This window comes from Bidens hawaiensis, unplaced genomic scaffold (assembly GCF_021521415.1).
Source record: "Bidens hawaiensis isolate Kalapana, Puna unplaced genomic scaffold, B.hawaiensis_p1.1 tig00037675_1, whole genome shotgun sequence".
Classification (NCBI taxonomy): domain Eukaryota; kingdom Viridiplantae; phylum Streptophyta; class Magnoliopsida; order Asterales; family Asteraceae; genus Bidens; species Bidens hawaiensis.
Genome location: NW_027496590.1, coordinates 7,706 through 32,938, shown reverse-complemented (window position 1 = coordinate 32,938; position 25,233 = coordinate 7,706). Strand labels below are relative to the sequence as shown.

At 40.2% G+C, this 25,233-nt stretch overlaps 1 pseudogene across 1 annotated transcript; it reads left to right on the top strand.

Annotated features, from left to right (window-relative positions):
• Window positions 1-20,153: 20,153 nt before the first annotated feature.
• LOC143589634 (inositol phosphorylceramide glucuronosyltransferase 1-like) lies at window positions 20,154-24,864 on the top strand (annotated as a pseudogene). Its single transcript, XR_013145318.1, has 8 exons — window positions 20,154-20,429; window positions 20,599-20,703; window positions 20,787-20,857; window positions 21,321-21,453; window positions 21,544-21,651; window positions 22,854-23,131; window positions 24,432-24,547; window positions 24,635-24,864. The product of XR_013145318.1 is annotated as an inositol phosphorylceramide glucuronosyltransferase 1-like (transcript).
• The last annotated feature ends 369 nt before the right edge of the window (window positions 24,865-25,233 follow it).

The window sequence follows — 25,233 nt, the reverse complement described above, 5'->3', positions numbered from 1 at the left end:
TATATATATATAATTTATAATTAAAAACCGATTTATAGTAAAAAATTTACACGGGTCTTGGGTCTCATCATACTCATATAGCTTTTAAACCGGGTTATAACATATTATTTATTTGTGAAAGAATTTATCATCAAATCATAAGTATATTATTAACTTTCATACAATAAAAAAAATAAAAATAAAAAAAATAAATAAATATTAAAAACAAATAATATAAAACAACCCCTGTAATACGGGGGATAAAAACTAGTAATATATATAAACGAAAACATAAAAATCTTACGTGTCGCGATATGGTTGCTTCCCCTTTTTTTGGAGTCATCAGATTTGCTTGATTTTTAAATGAAGACTTCTCATGCATTTGACCCGAATTCACGGGTTTGGGTAAATTACCAAACCCATATATTTCTTAAACGGGTTATAACATCTTATTAAATTAAAAATTATTCTCACCAAATTATTGATGTAAAAATCCTAAAAAAATAAAAAATATTATATGATTTTTTTAAATATTATCTATAATTAAGAAACAATTTTATAGTAAAAAAATAATCGGGTCTTGGGTCTTACCAAACCCAGATAACTTTTAAACCGGGTTATAACATCTTAGTTATTTGTGAAACCTTTTTATCATCAAACTCTAAGTATATTATAAATTTCATTACAATAAATAAAATTAAACGCAAAAAAGTATATAAATATTAAAAACGAGTAATATAAAACAGCCCCGTTATACGAGGGATAAAAACTAGTATATATATTGAAGAAACACAGATCCAATCCCCTAGATGGGTCCTGGATCCAATGAGTCCACAGGGTAGGATACAATAACAACTAGCACGATATGAGCACAACTCCCCAAAGTCCAGCGACCAGAACCTGCAAAACAGACGTATGAGGGTGCCTGGATGCTTCCGCATGATATAAGGATGCTCTTTCTTTAGAGATTTATGCGGGATGATCCATATGTTCCGCGAGTGTCCTGTAGGGAGCTTCCCGTTGACCCGTGGGTGATACTTAAGGGTATTTGGGTCTTTTTGGTACCCTACCTCTATAAGTCCCCTAGTCTAGTGTTTCTTCCGCGTGAAGTTTTTAGGCGGGTGAAATTTGGACTTAAGACATATTTGGGGGGTTTTTGAATTTTGTTAGTTGGTAGAAATATCTTATGTTGGTAATGTGGATAATCATGAAAAATGACAAGTTGAATACTTGCAGGTACGTGGGCAGGTTTTGGGACGTTTATGTCGGCTGTCACTGTACCCGACTGTACACCTTTTTCTCTTTTTCAAATTTCCCACGTGACGTGGCGTCTGCTGAATGGGCGATGACTTTCTCTCTCCACTGTTCATATCCCATCGCATTAATTTCGATGGGTATATATAGTGGAGATTATCTTCCGTTCGAAGTTTATTCACCTTTGATATTTCAATTTTGTTTATAGGAATCTTCGGTTGCCGATAACCAAGTTCCTCATGAAGGTATTAACTGCTTATGGGATCCATTTATCCCAGTTACATCCTCTCGCACTTATGCAAATTCGACACTTCGAATTCTTGTGCACGGCGAAAGGAATGTCGCCCCGGATAGACCGATTCCCCGTGTTCTATCAGATGACCAACCGTGGCGGGTGGTTTAAATGCAATCCAATAGCGGGTAGGATTATCGGCGTTGTGTTAGAGGGAGGTTCCAAAGACTGGCGCAACAAGTTTTTCTGGATTTCAGAAGATGTTCCGGACGTTATGGTACGGCGCCCGGCCAACGATGCACTTCCAGAAGTTGCTGCAGCTTCTCACCAGGGTTAGGAATGGTTCCGCGCCTTCGTTTCAGAACCATCTCCGATGCTATCTCTTCATGAGGAAGCCTTAGTATGGGCGGGTATGAGCCGCCTGTGGCCATACCCAGATTTGGAACCCGTGTTCATGGGTGTGAACGAACGTAAGTTACATTTCTTTGTTTCCCTTTTGTTTCGTATGAAGCTCTTTGAATGATATACTATTTTTTTTAGGTGAAGGGCCTATGTTGAATGCCCTTTTTGAAAATAGGGGTTTCACGGGGAAACGCATTCGCGATGTGAAAGAGACACCTATCCTGGAGAGGACGCAGAATCAATTTCTCTTTCCTACCAGGGTGCCTGCTGAACCCGCAACCTCAGAGGCGATTTTCCAAACAGGTACGTACATCCTTAACCCTCATCCTCTGAATGCTCTTACTTCTGATGGAGTAATCGTCATTCTTTCTTCGAGTGACGAATCATCTTACCCATAAGAGGAGGGTTCTGATGATTCTTCTGAATTTCATCTGTTGCACACTTACTGGCAGAGTTGGAGCGTAAGAGAAATCTTTGGTCCTCTCAAGCAAGTGATGCGAACGTAAGTCACGCGGATGCCGAGGAGGAACCAGCAACGAAGAAACGCCGAACGCAACGTCCAAAGAAGCAAAGAGTCAACCTAGCTGACCGAATGAAAGGGATGGCTGGTAAATCAAAGTACCACCTTTCGTTCTAATTTTTATGTTTTTATTGATACTCATGTGCACGTTTATTATGTAGATTCGTCTGCAGTTTTTGGCGAGAGTGTTGTATCAGGTAAATTACTGTCTCCGACGCTTGAAAACGAGAAACAACCTTCTCCGCCTCCGGAGAAAGAAGATAAACCATCAACTCCTCCATCTGAGGGGAATCAAGATCCCTTGGATTATCTTTTCGAGGCTGGAAATATTTCCAGTTCTAAAGGAAAGAATCCAGTTGTGGATGAGGAGGCACTCAAAACACAAGAATCTTCTCCTGGACCTCCTCCGCAATTTTCCTTCATGTTGTCACCTTTTTCCATGGGTGAAGGAGAAGGAATTCAATCTCGACGCCCCTCTCAGAGTGTCGAAGGCGACACGTGGTGCCCCCCATCAGTCCTCCTCTATCCCCGTGCGTCCCCAAGCCTCAAGTTCATATTATAATAGGGAGCCAAATCCGGGAGAGGATTATCACATGTTTATCCCTCACTGGGATATCGTGAATGGGTCCCGTTTCACTGACCCCGGACGTTTGTGCGACATTCATCAACCAGCGCGGACACTCTCGCCATGACCTTCACATGGACTATTCCTCGTCTTTGGCCAACACTATGGCTTGTGGACAGGAAATATTGCGTGAATGGCGGACGATGGGTGGGAAACTGGGAGAAGCGACCCGATCCGCCCAGGAGACTAAAAAGGAAGCCGACGAATATCGTGTGGCATCTAACACGACTAAATGGAAATTATCTGATGCTGAAATCGCACTTAGGAATGAGAGAGAGAGATAAGCATACGGCTGCTGCCCGTCAATGGGAGGAAGCTTGTAAGAAACATAACGTCGTTCTTCAAACTGCCCGAGCTGAAACTCAGAAAAAGAAAGATGACTTGGCCAAGGATCTTGATGCCAGTACGGCGTTAGAAGAACAAGTGACCCGCCAAGGTGCCATCATTCAAGAACTTGAAGCAGCATCAAAACTGCAGCGGGAGCAAGCCGAGCTTAAGGACAAGAGAGCTGACAATATGCAGGCTGCTTATGACTCGCTCCTATAGGCTCGCAATGAAGCGGAAGCTCGTGCAACTGAATACCTAAGAGACAAGGAAAAAACAGCTGACGGGTTCCGTGAACTCCAAGAACGAGCGGAGCGGGCTGAGAAGGAGCGACAGTGGCTGCTTGGCCAGGGTCTTAGTGAAGTATGTTATCTTATTCTTTCGTTGTTACCAATTGTGTTAGAAATTGTTAATGAGTTTGTTTTTTCTCTATAGGTTATCAAGCATATTAAGGTAGGAACGAAATTGACAGACAGCCTGGCTTTCCAGCTTGTTGCTTCTTCTAACTCCGGCCGCGTGTTGGGTTTTAATGAAGGAATGGGTTTTGCCCAAGCCGGTCGTCCGTTTGAAGAACACCCACTACATGGACGGAATGTTGCCTAAGAGTATGGCATGCACCTTAATGAGTATGGCAACTTGTCATTCCCCTTGGAGAACATGCTCCCAGAATTTGCAGCGGCCAGTGACGGTGTGGAGCGATTGAAGGAGTACCTAGGGGAAGGAACGGAAGATAGTCCGCCTACGTCTCTTGAGAACACGTCCGCTCAAGACCCTTAGACTAGGTTTTAGACTTGTAATTTCTTTCCATACTTTGTAATTATTTTCCAATCATGAATGAAAAGAAATCTTTTTGTCTTCTTGTGAGTTTTGTATTGTTTCGTGTTTGGATAATATCTTGTGAGATATTTTCGAATTATCCATGTTTGAATTTTGCAAGTGGTGTGGAAATGATGACGTGGAGGAATAAGAAACGTCACAAGACAACTGATAGGACGCGTATGACGTCTTTTGACAGTCTACTTTTGTTTTTTCGTCTTTCACGCCTGACATGTCAGTCTTCAATTGGGCTACATTTTCTTTCTCCACTGGCGTCTAACTAATTAATTGCGATGTGTATAAATAGACCAGATCCCACTTCTATTCATTCTTATCTCCTTCCAATTCTTTTTCTCTTTATCTCTGATCCTGAGATCTGAAATCGCTAAGGCTACTCTCTAATCTTCAAACTTTTAAGGAATTCGCTAATGGCAGGAAATAAGAAGAGTGCCCCAGCTATCCACGAAGTTATCTTTAACTTCAAGAAGAAAGATTACAACGATATTGTTAAGGTTTATGGATTGGCTCCGGAATGGGAGCCCGAGTATCCAGTGGCCGGATCAATTGCTACTAACCCGCTGGCCAAAAAGATGGATGTATACGCGGACCACTTCAATACAGGAACTTTAGGTTTCCTGTAACGAAGTTCGTTCAATCAATCTTGACAACATATGGAGTTCACCTATCACAGATCCATCCTTTTGGATTTTTGAGAGTTCGACACTTCGAATTCTGTTGTCAAGCCCGCGACCTGGAGCCGTCAGTCGGCATGTTCGCGGTCTTTTACAAAATGACCTACCGCGGTGGGTGGTATGGTTGGGCCATAACCGGGAAGGCGATTATTGACACCGAATGGATCCGCAGTCTTCATGAATGGAAGCCAAAAAAATTTTGGATCCGAGAAGATGTAATTCCATTTACGATGACCTATCGTAAATTAGATGACGGAATGCCGGTAGTTCCTGCCACCACACAAGTGGACCTTCCTTGGTTCACGACGTTAACCAATACGCCAACTCCCATGCACGCAATACATAAGGGAGCGATGGTGAGTGCTAGGATGAGTCGTCTATGGCCATTTCCTGATTTGGAGCTATATTACGAGAAACCAAACAAGAGTAAGTTTGTTATTGCTATTTGTTTTAATATTCCTCCTGAATTCTGACTTCTATTCTCGTTTATACAGGTTAGGGCTCCGTCTTTAGTATGCTTCTAGACCATGAGGAGGTTCTGATGGTGCGTCGTTTGATTGATCCAAAGGACGCACCTATCCTTGAGCGTACCCGCAACAATTTTTTATTCTCCACCGCACTCCGCCCAGAACCCTTGGTTTCCAAGGCGATGTATGCTAAAGGTGAGGAACTTGTTCTGAAAGGTGAGGGCATTTTAAAACCTCGACCAATTACCGCTGCCACTTCTAGCGGGGTGATTGTACTTCTTTCGTCCAGTGAAGAGTCATCACCTTGTGAAGGAGGGTTATCAGTTGATGCTACTAATACCCTACATTCTACTGTAGGTTTGACCCGCAAGCAGGATTAGAAAACAACCACTAGCAAGGTGGCGAGGGTGCTAATGACACCACTGAAGATGAACATCAAGCTACAGATGGTGTCGCCGTCGAAAGTGAACAACAAGCTGTTGGTGGGGGTGACTCCAAGGTGTCTGGTAAGCGGAAGGTCCCATCCACCAAACCTGCCGTTACCAAAAAACCTAAGAGAACGAATTTGGCATCTCGTCTTCAACAACTTGCATCAACAGACGCTTCTTCAGGTAATTTCAACATTCGTAGGTGCAGTAATTGCTTTCTACTCCATTATTGAAAAAGAAATATCTTTTTTACAGAATTTCTGGATAAATCTTCTAAGGACCTTTCCGATCCAATGGGGTCAACACCGCCAGCTACGCCGCCAACGTCTCCGCCGACAGATGTCCAGGACCAGATTGCTATTGTGGATACCCCTCCCCTTGGAGGTAAGAAAGACGGTAACCTTGAAGACCCCGTCATTTCTTCACCTTTTCATTTTTCCTGTCGTTTTAGGGATCAAGGAGGGGTTAGTGCCTTTGGCTGTGGACCGCAAACGTCTACGTCTCAGCACGAGGAAGAATCGTCAATGCATCGTCCGCGTTGGTCCTTACACCAGGCTTCAACTTTTTCTGACGCGGATGTTTGCTTGGAATATCTGCAGGGGGGTCTTCCTCCTGCGGAAAGGGAACGTCAGCGCGGGTGTCCGGGCCAAGATTTACTGAACTCTTACTCTTATAGCCTAGCCAACACTGTCTCCACCGCCCAAGAATTATGTCGGGACTTGCTAGGCATGAATGAGGAATGAGAGGAGTTAGAGATTAAGGTGTCCGAGGCGAAGAAGGAAGCCCTAGGGGCCCTGAATGAAGCCAAGGACAGTCACCTGGCTGCTGAGACTGCAGAACGACAACTGGCGGATGCCAAGACAGCTCTGGAAGCGGAGAGAGCTCATCGATCCGTTGCTGAGGAAGCTAAAATTGCTTTCCAGCAATAATTGGATGAACGCGACGAGCTGATAAAACTTTGAAGGCTGAATCAACAATCAAGAACGAACGCCTTGCCACCCTTGCTACCAAGAACAGGAAGTAAGCCTTGGAATGTGCTGAGCACAATATGAAACTTGTCCGGCCAAGGCGGATAAAAAATGGTTGTTAGCGGAAGGAGTTCCCCAGGTAATTGTTACTCTGGATTTTGTTATGTACTTAACCATATGCGAAACACTTGTTCACATTTTATATTTAACAGGTTATTGCCCACATTCGGGAAGACGATGAACTTGGGAATTGTCTTGCTGTGCTTTTGAACGCATCTTCTCAAGTCGGCCGCCAGACGGGTTTCCGGGAAGGCTTTAAATTTGCTGAAGAAGGAAAACTTCAGGAGGAATTCGTCTTGCACGGCCAGGACACTGCCAAGATTCTTGTTGAAAAGACAAAGAATTTTGACAATTTGAAGTTCACTATTGAAAGTCAAATCGTCGAGCTTGCGGATAAGGAAGACAGGATTGAACAGTTGAAAGAACTCCTTGCAACTGCTAATGACGATCAAGAGGACGAGGAAGAAGATACAGCATTGTAATTTTATATTTTTGTAGCTCGTATAAACCTGTCTTCTTTGTAATCCCATTTGCCATATATAAGAAGTTTGTTTATCCGGTACGCTTTGTCTTATTTTTCATAATATAAGTGTTTGTAGAATCTTCTTATTTGTCAATACAAGATTGCATTACTTCTGTTGCATAGACATAAGAATCCCATCTAGTATGCAGACTCAAGCATGTATGTTACATAAAACTAGAATGTGGGAATAACAAAACATTTCATAAAAGAGGCATAAGCCAAATGAAATTACAAGAAACGACATTATATGTCTTTCACTAATCTATTAGGCACGCAGGCCAGAAATAAAAAGTAAATAACATGTTAAATGTAACATTCTTCAACTGTGCCACAATCCAAGTTCTAGGGATCTTAGTCTCGTCCAACTTTTCTAACTTGTAAGCACCCTTAGATAATGTTGCTTTAATTTTGTAAGGGCCTTTCCAATTTGGGGCTAATTTGCCTGAAGTTTCCTGTCTGGAAGCCTCGTTACTGCGGAAGACGAAGTCTCCCGCATCGAATGTGCACTTTCAAACCCGCGAGTCATAATATTTCTGCAGCTGACGTTTATAGTTATGCTCGCGGATTGATGCCAACTCCCTCCTTTCTTCAAGGAGGTCCAGATTCATCCGTAATTCTTTATCATTATCGTTAATCATTAAGATTCGTGTGGATGGAATCCCGATTTCGGCTGGGATCATGGCTTCAGTTCCATAAGTTAAACTGAATGGCGTTTCAGAATTACTGGAATTCTTTTGGGTGCGAAAGGCCCAAAGTACATGGGGAAATTCGTCGACCCAGCCGTATCGTTTAGTGCCTAGTCTCGCCTTGATCCCTTCCTTAATCGTTCGGTTGGTCCGTTCGACCTGACCGTTAGCTTGCGGATGAGCTACGGATGTGAAGATTTGAGTGACATGAAGTTCTTTCAACCACTCCTGTAATCCGCTATCCGCAAACTGAGTTCTATTGTCACTCACCAGTTCTTGCGGAAGACCAAACCGGCAAATTATGAATTCCCAAAGGAATTTCTTGACACTTGATGTCGTAATGGATGCGACTGGTTTAGCTTCCACCCACTTGGTGAAGTAATCAATGGCCATGATAAAAATTTGACCAGTCCCGGGGCTTTTGGGAAAGGTCCCATAATGTCGATAGCCCATTTTTGGAGCCGCCAAGCAGATGTCACTAGAACAAGTTCGTTCTTTGGACGCAACGTGTTGGGAGCATGACGCTGACAAGAATCACATTTCCTGATTTCTTGCACAGCATCCATATGCGTCCCTGGCCAGTAATATCCAGCATTCATAAGTTTTGCTACCACCATCCTTGGACCCGCGTGTAAGCCACAAATGCCTTCATGAACTTCCCTTATCAGGTAGTTCGCGTCTTCTGCATCCACACATCGTAATAGTGGGCCCAGGAAGGACCTCCGGTACAAAACACCATCATTTATTTGGCAATTTAATGCCTTGTGTTTAATCCTTCTAGCCGCGACCTTTGCTTCCGGTAAACTTCCTGACAAGAGATAAGCCATGATTGGCGTCATCCAGGATTCTTCACCAGTTTGTATTACCAGAACTTGATTATGTGGGATTGATGGGCAATCTAGGACTTCGACGCGAATGTCTTTAGCGAAGTGCTCAAAATTTGTAGAAGCCAACTTGCTAAGGGCATCCGCCGATTTGTTCTCGCTTCTCTTAATGTGAATAAATTTGAAATAGGAGAATTGAAGAATCAAATCCTTCGCTTGCGATAGGTATGAAGCCATTACATCATTTTTTGCTTCGTAAGTCCTATTAATATGTCCCGCGATCAACATAGAATCCACCCACGCCTCCAAATGTTTCACCCCAAGCTTCTTGGCTATCCGCAAGCCTGCCAGAAAGGCTTCATATTCCGCCTCGTTGTTAGTACTTTTAAAGTCTAAATTGATGGCGTATGTGAACTCATTGCCCTCGGGATTGACTAGCCTGAGGGTTGCGCCAGATCCCTCGCTGCTTGAAGCTCCGTCCGTAAACCATGACCAGATTTGTCCTTGTTCAGGAGGCGCTTGGGGTTGTTGCTCGATCAAACATTCTTTTTCTTTGTGCCGCGAGACTTTAGTGACGAAGTCCGCCAACACCTGCCCTTTGATTGCTGGTCTGGGTTTATATTCAATCGAGTGTTCACCCAGTTCGATGGCCCATTTTGCCAGTCGTCCAGACAATTCCGACTTACTCAATACGTTCTTGAGTTTGTACCCAGTTAACACGTTGATGGGATGACCCTGAAAATACCTGCGGAGAGGTCCGGCAGCATAAACCAGTGCCAGGACTAGTTTTTCAAGCATTGAATATCTGGTCTTCGGATCTGACAGTATCCTACTGACATAATAAATTGGTGTTTGCACGTTTTTTCTATCTGTCAGTAGTACAGCCCCAATGGCAATGTCAAACGTCGATAGGTATAACGTCAAAGGTTCTCCTGCATACGGTGTTGTCAGAGTAGGTAACTCCATTAAGCACTTTCTGACCTCCAGAAACGCTTGTTCAGCTTCCGCGGTCCACTTGAATTGTGTCTTCTTAAGGCAATTTCTCAAAGTCGAGACAAATGGGTAAGATTTGGCTGCGTGATTTGCTAAAAATCGATTCAGTGTGACCAATCTTCCGTTGAGTGTCTGAACCTCTTTAAGGGAAGAAGGAGAAGGCATGCGGACTACTGCCTGGACTTTATCCGGGTTGGCCTTGAAACCCGCGCCCGTAACTATTACTCCAAGAAACTTTCCTTCCTCCATCCCAAAAGAACATTTAGCTGGATTCAACTTCATGTTGATACTTCTCAGAGTTTCAAAAGGTTCTTCTATGTCTCTTAACATCTGATCTTCTTCTAAACTTTTGATTACCAGATCATCCATGTAGACTTCAAGATTTCGACAGATCTGATTTTTGAAAGCTTGATCCATTAGCCCCTGGTATGTGGCACCCACGTTTTTCAATCCAAAGGGCATCATTTTGTAGAAAAATGTTCCTTGGTCCGTGCGGAACGCTGTCTTATCCTCATCACCTGTCGCCATACGGATTTGGTGATAGCCTTTGTAGGCGTCGAGGAAGCACTTAAATTTGAACGGGGCCACAGCGTCTACTTTGAGATCAATTTCCGGCAGTGGGTAACAGTCTCTTGGACACGCCTTGTTCAAATCTTTGAAGTCTATACACATCTGCCATGTTCTGTTGTTCTTTGGAACAATAACCGGATTAGCTACCCAAGTTTGGTACTTAATTTCGTGGATGATACCAGCATGGAGAAGGTCTTGCACTTGTTCATTCATAGCCTTGGTTTGTTCCGGACCCATTTTTCGTTTTTCTGAACAATCGGTGTAAACATCGGGTTTACCCTTAGTTTGTGTTCTGCAATACTCATAGGGACACCAGTCATGTCTGTGGGTTGCCAAGCGAAGATGTCTATATTCTTGGTCAGCAACTGCTTCAAAAAAGTCCTTACTATCTCTGAGACACAGGTCCAATCACAACTGTTTGATCCGGAAACTTTTTGTTCAATACCAATTTTTCCGGCTCGGTCCTCTGAGTTTGTTTTGGGACTTTGCTGGGCTTTGAACTTTCCGTCGGGAAGCAGTGTCGATTGACATGAATAATTTCTACGGTGGTGTGGGTTGGAACCCCTACCACACCGTGAGCTATAGACGGGTGAGCATTAAATTCACTGATTGCTTCCCGCCCCAAGATGATGTCATGTTTGGAAGTTGCTGGTAGAACCAAAAACTCAACTTCCTCGGTTCTTGAATGAATTCCATCGCTGAGAGTGACTGGGAAGGATATCACCCCTCGCGGGTGCATCACCTTGCCCCAAATCCAGATACAGGAGCATAAATGGGTTTCAATTTCTCCTTATCTTCCTCATCTAACTGCTCAAAGCACTGTTCGTACATAATTTCAGATGTACTACCAGTGTCAAAGAAAACATACTGGGATCGGTAGTGGCCAAAGAGGGCGGTGATTATCAAATGATTCTTATTGCACGGTACGCCCTTGACCATTGGAAAAATTCCTGGTTCGTTTTTCCACTCCTCATCCAGGGATTCTCTCATCTTTCCTCCAAACCTATGTCCGCCTTGAATCATATGGACATTTAAATCCTTGACTTGATTTTTGGATGGGCCCTAGTTGTCTCGCGCGGGAGCCTTGCTAGTCCCTGGTTTTGCACCCTTTTACCAAATGTTCAAGTTTTCCAGACTTCACAGTTGCTTCAATTTCGTTTTTCAAAGCCACACACTCGTTCGTATTGTGCCCTATATCATTGTGAAATGAGCAGTGCTTTTTAGCGTCAAGGAAAGATCTCCTTGTGAGTGGTTGGGGTTTTTTGAAATTCACATTTTCGGTAGTGAGGATCTCTGAAGGTGTTTTTGATAATGGAGTCCAACTGTTGGAAGACCGCGCTAAGAATTCTGCTTATTCTTGTTACCAATTAAAGATCTGGCATCAAATTGTTTTGATGGTTCTGTCGACGGTTGGAGTCTTGACCAAATCGTCCCTTTCGCTTGTTTGTTTGGCCGCGGGGTCTGGAATTCAATCTTAAGGTTTTGCTTTTGACCATTATTCGGCAAGGTCTTCTGAGTCCTTGAGAACAGTTTCGTCGCGGTCATGATATCATTTCAAGACGTCGGCATTCCGTCTCTTCTAGCTAGAGTCCAGATTAATTCATCACTTTTCACATTTGTGCGGAAGGCTCCCCGCAACATGTCTTCACTTACACCTTCGATATTGAGACTTTCATTGTTAAAGCATGTAATGAAATCCTCAATGGATTCATTGTTCCGCCTGACCACATCAAATATCTCAGATGGATCACGAGTGTGTTTCCGATGTTGGCTGAAATGTTGGGAGAATTTAGCAACAAAGTCATCCCAACTCTGAATTTGCCCGTCCGGTAACTTTTCGAACCATTCACGTGCTGCACCAGTGAATGTTAAAGCAAACATATGACACCAGTAGGGAAAAGTCCAACCACTAACTCCTCCCACAGCCACAAAGTTCATTAGATGATCACTGGGATCAGTCATCACATCTTACTTTCCAACAGATGTTGGGATCTTTGCATTGATAGGAAACAGAGTTGTTGCAATTCATGCAATGAATTTTGATTTTTCAGCAAATGCGGCTGGACGGTATGGCTTAGAAAAGTCTTCCTCAGCATTGTTGTGGTATTCCTCATGACGAACTACCGCTCTCGGATAACTCGTACCTCCTCGTAGGTGAGTATGCTATCACCACTGTAATAACTGCCATTTGGATGATATGTTGAATCATGACTTTCATAGTCCTCTAAGTAAGGAGGTACCCGCATGACCACACGAGGACGGTCGCGAGGTCTCCATACTTTCTCCGGATCTCTTTCCGTCTGTACACTTGGACGAATCTGACTTCTCCTCGCCGTTGGAGGAGGAGAAAGAGATCTTCTGGGAGTTTCATCATAAGTCAGAGTGCGAGCATGGAGTCGCTCTTCACGTACCCTTCGCTCATACTCAGCCACAACACTCTCCTGTTGGATACGGAACCACTCATCGGGAGATAAAAATTCCCTAGATATGGAGCTACGACAATGAGATCTTGCTGATTCAGAATCATCAGAATCGTCTCCTAGACCTAATTCTGAACGTGTCCGACGAGTTTCTCTTGAGACTCGTCCTGGATTGACCAGATTAGAACCTCCTGGCGTAGTGACATGCCCTAGGTCCAATGGAGTAGGACCTCCTGGTGCTGTGACATATCCTTGGTCACCTGGAGTGGAACTTCCAAGTGCCGTGATACGCGTGAAGATACTTGGAGCAAGACCTCCAGGTGCTTCTGAATCCATAACACATGAAACAGGTGCAATGGTTCCCGTCGGCCCTTCAGGAAGCTTACTCATATCGTGCGAACCAAAAAGCCAACAAAATCACTTGCAGTTCTAACACCAAAACGGATGGCGCCAATGAAGAAACACGGATCCAAACCCCTAGATGGGTCCTGGATCCAAAGAGTCCACAGGGTAGGATACAATAACAACTAGCACGACATGAGCACAACTCCCCAAAGTCCAGTGACCAGAACCTGTAAAACAAACACCGTGAGCTCGTTACGGGAAGGATAAGAGGGGGGGGGGAGGGTCTTCCCGTAACCACCCTCCGGCGTGAGAATAAGTAACATTCTTTAAAGGAGAAAGTACTTAAGTATGTGAAGTATATAGTGGAGAGCCAATATATACCTCATGAAGATGAAGAGAATATTTATAGCCGAAGGATGTAGGAATATGATTTGGCCAGTTGTCCCATTCTAGAAGACCTCCCGTAACCGTCTAGACACGGGCCCTCTTACGATAGGTTGAGCTATACGTTGCATGTGCAAGGGTATAACAACCTGGACACGTGTTGATATGTGATATGACGGGTTAATCCCTGGCCATGTGAACGGTTATAACAACCTGGTCAGGTATCCTTCATTCATTGGTTGACGAGTCACGTATTCTCCAAGTAACAATCGTAGTAGTTCTTCTTGAAAGTAGTTGGTTAATTATAGCTGTCCTGTTGGCATTACCTCCCGGTCACTTTGGCGGGTAGATGTGCTATCACGCGGATGAGATATGAGGGTGCCTGGATGCTTCCGCATGATATAAGGATGCTCTTTCTTTAGAGATTTATGCGAGGTGATCCATATGTTCTGCGGGTGTACTGTAGGGAGCTTCCCGTTGACTCGCGGGTGATACTTAAGGGTATTTGGGTCTTTTTGGTACCCTACCCCTCTATATATATATAATATACATATATATAAACGAAAACATAAAAATCTTAGGTGTCGCGATGTGGTCGCTCCCCCTTTTTTTTGAGTCACCAGATTTCTTTGATTTTTAAATGGAGGCTTCACATGCATTTGACCCGAATTCATGGGTATGGGTCTAATCAAACCCATATATTTCTTAAACGGGTTATAACATCTCATTAAATTAAAAACTAATCTCACCAAATGTTTGATATAAAAATCCTAAAAAGTAGGGATATACTAAAAATTAATATATGATTTATTTAGAAAAGATATATATTATTTATAATTAAAAAAACCAATTTTATGATAAAAAAATTAAACGGGTCTTGGGTCTCATCAAACCCATATAGCTTTTAAACCTGGTATAATATCTCAATTATTTGTGAAACAATTTATCATCAAATCATATAATTATTAACTTTCACACAATAAAAAAAAGAGAAATATGCATTTTGTCTCTCTGGTTTATATCCACGTTCGATGGGTTTACCCCTGAAAAATATTTTGTGAAGTTTGGGCCCCTATGTTTCTCCGACGGGTTCCTCTGACTCCTACCGTCAGTTGACTCGTCGTTGACCGTTAACGTCGAAGGGTAATATAGTCTTTTACCTATTTATACACCCCTGATTCAATAAAACCCCCGAATTAGGGCTTTTTTTCCCAAACACCCAAATATAGGCCAATCGTTCGAACATTGAAACCCTAATTTTTCCGATCACCGTTAAAATCAAACGTCACCTGCACACATCGCAATGTCGTATTTTATTAGGCCGGACAGTGAGTATTGTGACCCGTACGACCTATATGGTAAGGTGTTATTGTGTGTTCAAAATTTTTGTTTTATTTACTTGTGTGTTGTTAACAGGTTGAATGAACTGTTGTTATAGGTGAAACTTATTCACATGCGTTCACCATAAAACTTTTCCATGGAGGGTATTTCGCTACCGAGGGACAGCGAAGATACGAAGGGGGGAAGATCACTTACGTTGATGAAGTTCAAGTTTCTGAATTTTGTAAAAGTTTGTTGCTTGGAATACTTTGTAAGTTACAATATGGTTGTGGTACAGCTTGTTGTTTTCATTACAAACATCCGCGTATTAGTTTGGATTTGGGTTTAAAGCCATTGGTTGAAGACTATCATTTTCAAGATGTTTGTGATATGATTAGAGGTAGTGATGGTATAGGTAGTCACATTGTTGAGATTTTTGTAGAACATGGCAGGACTAGTGGTACTGAAATTGTGGTCTATGATTCTGGATTTGTACCTGGTTTTGGTTTTGAAAGTGTTCATGAAGTGAGTGGTCAATGTGTCCATGAAGTGAGTGGTCAAAGTGAAAATGAAATGAGTGGTGAAAGTGTTCATGAAGTGAGTGGTGAAAGTGTCCACGAAGTGGGTGGTGAAAGTGTTGATGAAGAGAGTGCTGAAAATAGTTCTAGTGAGGAAGATGATGACAGTTATGATAGTGATCGATCAGATGAAAGTGATCCTGAGTATACGACTGCATTTCAAACACCCTTGGAGGATGTAGAAGTTGACATGAGGTTGTATAAAGCTATTGTAGATTTTGATGTAGTAGAAGCAGCAGGTGATCATATTAGTGATGATGATGGTTTAAATCCTTGTATGGATACCTATGAGAGCTCTGATGATGAGCGCTTGAGTGTCTTGAACAGTATGTTAAGAAAGTTCAAGGGGAAGGAAAGGAATAATGATGATGAGTGTCCATTTTATGTTGGTCAGTTAATACCATTAAATGAAACATTGAATGAAATGGTTAAGAGTTATGTTATTCATGCTAGAAGAGATTTGTATATCAAGAAGAATGATCCTTTAAGGTTTAGGGTGATTTGTTTGGGGACCAATCCTAATTTGGTTGCTGGTGAGGGGTCAAATGTGTCAAGTCAGGAAAAGTTGAAGGTAAAAAAAAGGGAAATGAAACCCACTTGCCCTTGGACGATGCACATATCAAGACAATCTGTTGAGGATAATTGGTGTGTGAAGGCCATTCCTAGAAAACACGACTGTCTCAGAAGTAGAACAATTGGTTTGTACACAATGTCTACTATTGCCAAAGAGATTGAGGTTGAGCTACAAACCACCCCCAACTTATCTGCCAAGGAATTGAAGGCCAAATTCCAGCAGATGCATCAAGTACAACTTTCTGAATCCAAGATGAAAAGAGCAAAGACAATAGCCTTGTAAAGGAAGGATGGTGACCACACCAAACAATACACCCACCTCAGATCCTATATTGATGAGCTTCTTAAAGCAAACCCAGGTAGTACCATTAAATTAGATGTTGAACCATGTGCTAACCCTAACCTTAAAACAAGGCAATTTAGAAGGATATATGTGTGTTATGCTGCTTTGGTTAAATGATTTAAATTGCTTGGTAGAGAACTTCTTGGGTTGGATGGTTGTCTTATGAAAGGGAAATACCCCGGATAGATTTTGACTGCTGTCAGGACGGGCGGGTAACAATTGCTTGTATCCTGTTGCCTTTGCAATAGTGGAAGCTGAATGCACAGACTCATGGAAATGGTTCTTAGATCTCCTTGGAGATGATCTTGACTTGCCTCATGATACCAATTTTACTTTCATAAGTGACCGACAAAATGTATGTACACGTAGGATATATTTGTAATAGGCTAACTCATGTACACTAATTATGGTGATTGACTGTTGTAGGGACTTATTCAAGCAGTTGAGAGTGTTTTCCCTAGGGCAGAGCATCGGTTTTGTTGTAGAAACATCCATGAGAACTTGAGGCAAACCTGGAGGAGAGATTTGTATAAAGGCTTGTTTTATAGGGCAGCATCGGCCACTTCTGTCCCCTACTTCAACATGGCAATGGAGGAGATTAAGAAAACAAATCTTGATATGTTTCTCTGGCTTAGTGAGATCCCGGCAGCAAGATGGTCAAGATCACATTTTTCAGGAAGGGCAAAAAGTGATATGTTGCTGAACAATCTTTGTGAATCTTTCAACAAGCAACTTGTTGGAGCAAGAGACAAGCCGATCATTACATGTTTGGAGTATATTAGAGAGTATTTGACCATGAGGATTGTGACTGTGAAGAAGATGCAAGCCACTGCAAGGGGCCCATTAACACCGCAAGCAACAAAAAGCATGGGATGAAATCCAAACAGAAGCAAGCAAATTGATGGTTATGATGGTTGATGAAGTGACTTACCAAGTATGAATATTTGCATGACTATGATATTACAATCAATATTTTGTTAATATGCAAATATGTTCATAGGTTAAAAGTCTGAAAAGCCAATGTGTGGTGAATGTGGGGGATAGAACTTGCACATGCAGGAGATGGGACTTGACAGGTATGCCATGCAAACATTCTGTGGCAGCCCTATATAACATGATAGAAAACAACATGTATGTCGGTCCATTGGAGAAGTGGGTTGATGAAGCTTACTGGTTAGACACTTGGAAGAAGGTGTATAATCACCAAATCAGGCCCATACCAGGCCCTGATATGTGGGCACCCTCAAAATGCCCAACAATATTAACTCCACCTAAACATCATACTCAGATTGGCAGACCGAAGAAGAGCAGGAAGAAGGCACTAGGTGAGAAGAAGAAATTGGCAGCTAGCAAGAAGAGGAAGAGGAAGATTGAAGAGGTTCAGGAAGTGTTTTCTGCAGGAGGAAGACTTACCAGGTTGGGGCATGAAAAAAGTTGTGGAAGATGTGGAGGTTACGGACACAACATCAGAACTTGCAGGGCACCAATTCAACCATAATGATGCCAACCATAAAGTTTTGTTTGAGTTAGATTGATGGTGTGTGTTTGATCCTATTTAAGACTTTTGTTTGAACTTGCTGGTACGATGTGTGTGTTATCATGGTTTGTGTTTGAAACAATTTAAGACTTGTAGCATGTGTGTTTGATTTGGGACATGATGGTCTGTATGCTATTTTGACAGTATTTGTTTAATGCTTTTAAAACTAGTAGCATGTAGGCAAATCATGCAAACATTACAATAGATTTAATCATGTCAAATTAAAGTACAATTTAAATGCAAACAATACTAGAAACCAACTATAATGACACTTCCAATAACAATCATCATTTGACCAGTCAGAGTCCCACACTGGATCGTCTTCATATGGATCATGATAGTAATCTTCTTCCGGCTCACTGGTGTACTTGAAAGCTGCTTTCACAACCTCAGGGTCATAATCATCAACATGATCCATTTCATGTTCTTCACTTGTTCTAAATAAGTCATCTTCTTGCACTAAATAAGCCATTAACTCATCTTCACCCAATTGATATTCCTTGTCTTCCATTTGACTTTTGTCTTGGTCAAACTGAACATTCTCATCATCCTTCCCTAACTCAACATTCTCATCATCCTTCCCTAACTCAACATTCTCAGTTTCATCATGGCTGCAACATGACTGATAATGTGGAACACAAATTTAAAGTAAATAGATGAAACAAGAAGCTCTAAAATTTAACATAAACTAAAATAACAACAACAAAGATTACATTATCCCATACTACAAAGATAATGTTAAAAGCTAATCAATAAAAACACACATAAACGAAGAACAAAAACCAACTAATTCCTAGCAACATCTTCAAGCTTGTTACTTCTTTGGTTTTCATTCTTGCAAAATCATCTTTCTTGTTCATCATTTTCACCATTGCTTGAATTACCTTTTCACAACTAGGGCATGTGGGATCATCAACCCATTTTAGCCATCCACAACTCCCCTTCTGTAACGGACTAAATATATCAACAAACAAACAACCCTAATTCGATTCACATATTAGAACAATTACCCCTAAAATTGACCTAAGCAACACGACAGACCAAATCATTATCGATTAACAGAGTAGAACCCTAATTCATGAGTAATTAAAACTTACACAGCACAAGAATCGACGCCCCGGGTTTGCATCGGTCCTGGATATCCGGTAACATGTCGTGGCACCACATGAACATCTCACACAAAGCTCATCTGCACGGCAAGGCTTGGAAGGTGAACCCGAGGAGAATTGACTTGACTTGGATTGAGACATCCGTCAATCGGTCGCCGGATAATGCAATATTAAAGGGTTGAGAGAATCTTCGGAGATGGTAACATAAAGGGAAAGAGGGTAAATCGATTAGTTATAAAGGAATCATGGGTAACATAGTAATTTTCTTTTTTTTAACGGGTCAACGACAGGTCAACTGACGGTAGGAGTCAGAGGAACTCGCCGGAGAAACATAGGGGCCCAAACTTCGCAAAATCTTTTTCAGGGGTAAACCCATCGAACGTGGATATAAACCAGGGAGACAAAATGCAGATTTCTCTAAAAAAAATAAATGTTAGAAACAAATAATATAAAACAACTTCCGTAAATAAACAAAACATTTAAAAGCTCTATGGTTGTTTCTTACATTTACTCAAGCCACAATATTGTTTTATTTGTAAATGAAGACTTGTCACACATTTTACCCGAATTCACGGTATGTGTCTCACCATACCCATATAACCTTAAATAGGTTATAATATCTCACTATTCTAAAAATAAATTTCACCAAGTATTTGATATGCAAATCCTATAAAATAGAGATACTAAATATTAATATTCAATTTTTTAAGAAAAATATATTATTTATAATAATAAACAATTTTATAGTAAAAAAAATAAACGGATCACAGGTCTCACCAAACTCATAGTTTTTAAACGGGTTATAACATGTCAGTTATTTATGAAACTATTTCATCATCAAACCCTAAGTATATAATTAACTTTTTTAATAATAAATAAAATTAAAATGCAAAAAAATATGAATATTAGAAACGAAAAAAGAATACAAACCCGTATTATATATATATATATATAATTATAATGGTGGGTAAACACAAAAAGCAACGAGATCGGATCGTGAATATCTGGAAAACGAATATCCGACGAGTTAAGTAAACAAGGGAGTGCGTTGCCAAGTTTGACGCTTCTTCCACTTGTAGACAAATAAATCCAAACTCAAACCCCCCAACTTTTAATAAACCCTTTCTAAATTCTGATTAATAATATTATTCTTCATTACAATCCCAATCTATCTGTTCTATTGCCTCCCAAAACATGAAATTAAGTCAATTAGGGTTTGGGTTCATTCTTTTATTAGTATTAGCTCCTCTTAATAATAATAATAATAATAATCATGTAGTCGAATCAGCTCCTGTTTCTGAATCATCATCTTGGTCTAGAGATGAAGCCTATGTTACTCTTCTGTACGGCGATGAATTCGTGTTCTCGGAAAGTCTATTCGGGATACAAAAACCACCAGAGACATGGTCGTTTTGGTCTCCGATGGTGTTTCAACCTACGCCAAGAACATCCTCAAGGTTACTTTTTTTCAATACATTTATCCATCTGATGTTCAATTGAAGATTCAGATTGTTTATTTACATTACAAGGCATTTCTATGTGTTTGTGTTCTTGATCTGGATTGTAAAATCAAATCTGTTGCTCTAATTCCAGCTGTTGGATTTTGTTATGTGTTTCAATATGCAGGCTGATGGCTGGATTGTGACACAAACCCTAATCAAGTTCGACCTACCAGGTTTTGGGGTGTCTACACCAAGCTCAAGATTTTCAACATGACGGATTACAAAAAAGGTAACACTACTGTTGAATTGTCAACATGACCTACTGCTGTTTGCTTTATCACGTATTTGCCATGTCTTTTGAATTGTTTGCAGTGGTGTACCTTGATGCTGACACAATTGTGGTTAAAAATATTGATGATTTGTTCAAATGTGGAAAGTTTTGTGCCAATTTAAAGCACTCTGAGAGGTTAAAATAGGTGGAGGTTGTGGTGGCTAGGAGAGAGAGAGCTAAGAGAAAGTGAAGAGATTGAGAGAGAGAGTGTGGGATTGTTATATATATATATATGTGGATATTAGTAATTAAATTAACATGTAAAGTTACTAAAATACCCTCATGTGCCTTGCACATGACCAGGTTTAACGGAAAATTTTAATTGGGTTAAGGTCAAAGGACAAAATGTGATAGAGTTTTTAAATGTAAAGGATGTTTTCTGCTATTAAGTTCGCTAAAGAACGTCCATTGAAAAAACGTTCATTCATAAAGGACCACTTTTGCGATTTTGTCTAAAATTAACTTTGGATGACTCTTGACCCATTTGTCCTATTTGGTGATTCTTTTTGGTTTTTTCTTTTTGTAGTTGGTGATAAAATATAATTTATGAATATTTTTTTGTTTGAAATGGACAGAATATTAGAGATCAACTAGAGGAAACTCTTCCAGGAACTAGGGGTGGTAGAAATCCTCGTGATGAATTTCTAGTCAAATTTCTGTTTCTGCTTCCGGTCCTCACTTATCTGTTATTATCGTTCTTCTCTTCAGGTTGGTATTTTAATATCTTTTGTTTATATGTTATAAATAATTTTTATCCTATTTATCTAAGTCTTGATCTATTTTGCATGTTTGGTTCAGACACGTTCTCTATGTGATCATGGCCGACACATATACTACAAATTCAAATCAGGAGGTTCTCTTTCATACTCTGCAGTATCTTCATCTACCATCAATTCTAGTCAACAGGTTCTTATTTTTTCCTATATTCTTGGTTTGCCAAATTTGATCAAATATAGGCAGTTGTTTGGATTTAAGTTTTGGAGTAGATTATCTGATCGATTTTAGCATTTTGATCACAATAATTAGTTTTTAGTGTTTGGAAAAAACAAATTGTAATTTTGATTTGATTTTATTATTTTATACAAGCTGCAAAACTAAAATCATTCAAAATTGAAATAAAGATAAATGTGTCCTGGATATTATGGTTGTCAACGAGCTGAGCCGGCCTAAGCTTGAGCTTGGCTCGTTTCGATTTTAATTTCAAACTTGAGCTTGTTTTTTGAGTAATTTTTCAACCCTGAGCTTGGATTGAGCTTGGCTCGTTTTATCATTTATTATGGTTATTATTATATACTTGTCTATATATTTATCATTATAATTTTTTTAACATAACATAATATAACTTATTTTGTTATTTTTATCATATTTTTGTATATAATAAAGAGCATTATGTAAATCTATATTTAATATGTTAAAAAAAAATTATTGAAGTTATAGCCTATAGGCTTGTTTAGGCCCAACAGCCTACTTGAGGTCAATGATTGAAACTTGGGCATGTGTACTAAACGAGCTTATTGTTAGGCTTTAGCTTGGGCGTTGGCTTGTTTAAGCTCGGCTCAGTTTGAGCTTTTAGTGAGTCGATATCAAGTAGCTCACAAATATATGTAAATGAGCCGAGTCGAGCCCAAGCTTGGCTTGTTTCAAGCCCTATTTCTAAAGCTCGAGCTCAGCTCCTTTATTATTTATTAGTTAATTGATATACACTAAAAATGATTTTATATATTTATTTCAGTTATAATATTTATATATCTCATAACATATATTTAGTTATTTTTATCATAATATTATAAATATATTACTAGTTATATAAATATGCATTTAGTATACTAAATAAAAATCACGAGCCTGCTAGAGCTTGATAAATGAAGTTCAAGCTTGGGCTGGGGCTCGTCCATTAAACAAGCTTATATTTAGGCTCGTGTTCGGGCTCAAGCTTGTTAAGTACAATTCGATTCAAGCTTTTATTGAGCCGATCTCCAGCAGCTCACGTGCTGTTTGGTTTATTCATATCCTTAATCCTGACTATTCGATATCACAATCAATACTGAAAAATTCATCCAAACATTCACAACACATGGTAAAATTTCTAACACAATTGTTTTATATAGTTTTCAACTGGTGCACATGCAAAGGTGCCTGCTTTTCTTGGTGGGGTTTCTATTTTCTTCTGTTTTCTAGCTGCATTGGTGGCTCTTGTTATCGGTGGTTCGGTTGTACCTAGGCAAGTCAAACCATGGACGGCTGCTTTTGATGTACGAATGGACTTTTACGGGCTTTTTCCTGCTTTTTGGAGGTTATTTACAATTAATATATAAGTGGGGGAAAATGGTTGCCAATCAAGGAGGATCCTCTCGGTCAGGATCTGTAGATTATGATTCTGAAAAAGGTTTGTTCTTTATTTGAACTTCATACAACACATTCTTATAGAATCATAGATATGTCAGTTTTGACCTTTTTACTTATGAATAGATCATTTGGGTTATCTCTAATTGGTGAAGCTCGTAAAATATTCTTTTTTGCTAGAATAGTTACAGATCAGATGGGTCAGAAGTTGCTGAAACTGTATTTTTAATACATAATAAAGCCTTTTAAAGAATTTATTAAAATAATATGATTCTACACTACTTGTTAATAATTTTTTGAATATTATGTAATTTAGGTAACCTGACCCCCGTCATATCTTGACTTGGGCTGTTTGAAAATCTCATGGCTCTTTCGGAAAAAGCTCGTTTTTAAGTGAGTTGAGCCTAGCCTGATTGGTCTGCAGACAAGCTAGGGTTGGGTTGGCTCAGCTCGTCTCCTGGCTTGCTTGTTTGCCTTGTTTAAATTAAACTCCAAATTTTAATACATATAATAATTACAATAATAACATAAAATGTTTAAAAAAAAACAGAAATAATACACATTATATTTTGAATCATCCCCTTAAATCTTTAAAAAGTGAAGAAAAAATTAAAATAATACATATAGTATTATAAATTCCCTAGTTAAGCTTTGCATTGTGTGTACGTTAAAAAAGTTATTTTATTTTTTGCCTTTCATATATCCCATTCTCCGGGCAACTCTGTTTAACCAATGGATTCCTTTCCAACTTACTTCTTTTATGATCTCATTGGAAATCATATAAAGACAATTCCTAACATCTTAAATCTAGCATTTGTCCATAAAGGAGCCAAATGAAACCAAAGTTTCATGTTCGGTTTTGAAAAAAAAAAACGAATAAATATTCGAATACAAAAAGATTCAAATACACAAAATTGTATCTTTTTTTATTTAATTTTTCTCTTAAGACAGCTCATGAGCTTATTATCTCAGGTCGGAACAAGTTGATAGAATCCCCTTTTTTATGTCCCCATGCCGCCGGTGTGGTAACATGGGGCCTAATACAGGAAAGAGAGGGATGAGGTTTTTCTTCAATGTGTAAAAAAATAAAAAGTTCCAAAAAATAAAATAAAAAGTTAACGAGCCTGCTCGATGAGCCTCGAACTGCCTCGGTTTTTCTGTGAGTTGAGCTTGACTTTTCAGCTTGTTAAAATAAACAAGCTGAGCCAAGCGGGCTCGTTGAGCTTCTAGCTCAAGCCCAACTTGGCTTGGGTCATTCACAACACATACATGACGACTTGTTTTGACATGTTACCCAACCACCTCTATAGTGCAGACACTCTAAAATCTTTTTTGTTTTGTAGGTCATCAGCGACAGGTGTCATGTGACACAACATGGTATTATGGGCTAGGAATGGCATTTAGCCATTGCAACCCCTTCCGTGCCTTGTATTTTAGGGATTACAGCTTTATTTTCAAGGTACATCATTCTTTTTTTGTTATTTAATGTCTTATTATATTTAAATAATCAGTAACTGTAGGGTGTTATGTTTTGTTGCATCAACAGGTTAGGTTTGATGGTTGCGGGAGGGTTAACATTTGCATCGTTCATGACATATGCATCCGAGCACCTAGCCATAAGGTCGTTTGTACGAGGTCTTGAAGATAGGGATACATCAAGGACGAGGAACGCATGTTTCTTATGCTAACTGTATTTGGAATTGTTATTGTAAGTTATTTAATGGTGTTATAGATTTTGATTTGTAATTTAGTGTCTCACATGCATGTATACGATCGTTTTTTGCTCGTTTATAAATGTTTTTTGATAGAATTTGCTTTCAAATAAATGTTGATATGAGAACTTGGAGTGACTAAACTTATGGAGGGTGTAGACGTGCACACACAGGGTATTTTTAAAACCCGGAACCGGTTTGGAACCGGGTTTTTTTATCGGGTACAAACTGGGACTTGTTCAAGTCAAGAACCGGGTAGAAATCGTACCCGACCCGGTAGGGGAATATGGGGACCATGTGGAACCGGGTAGAGTAGGAACCGAGTCCGGTTTGTACCCAAAAACCGGGTACACTGGGTATTTTGAATTTTAAATAAAAGTAGTCGTTAGGAACCGGTTCCAACGGCTATATAGCTGTTTTTGGACCGTTGGAA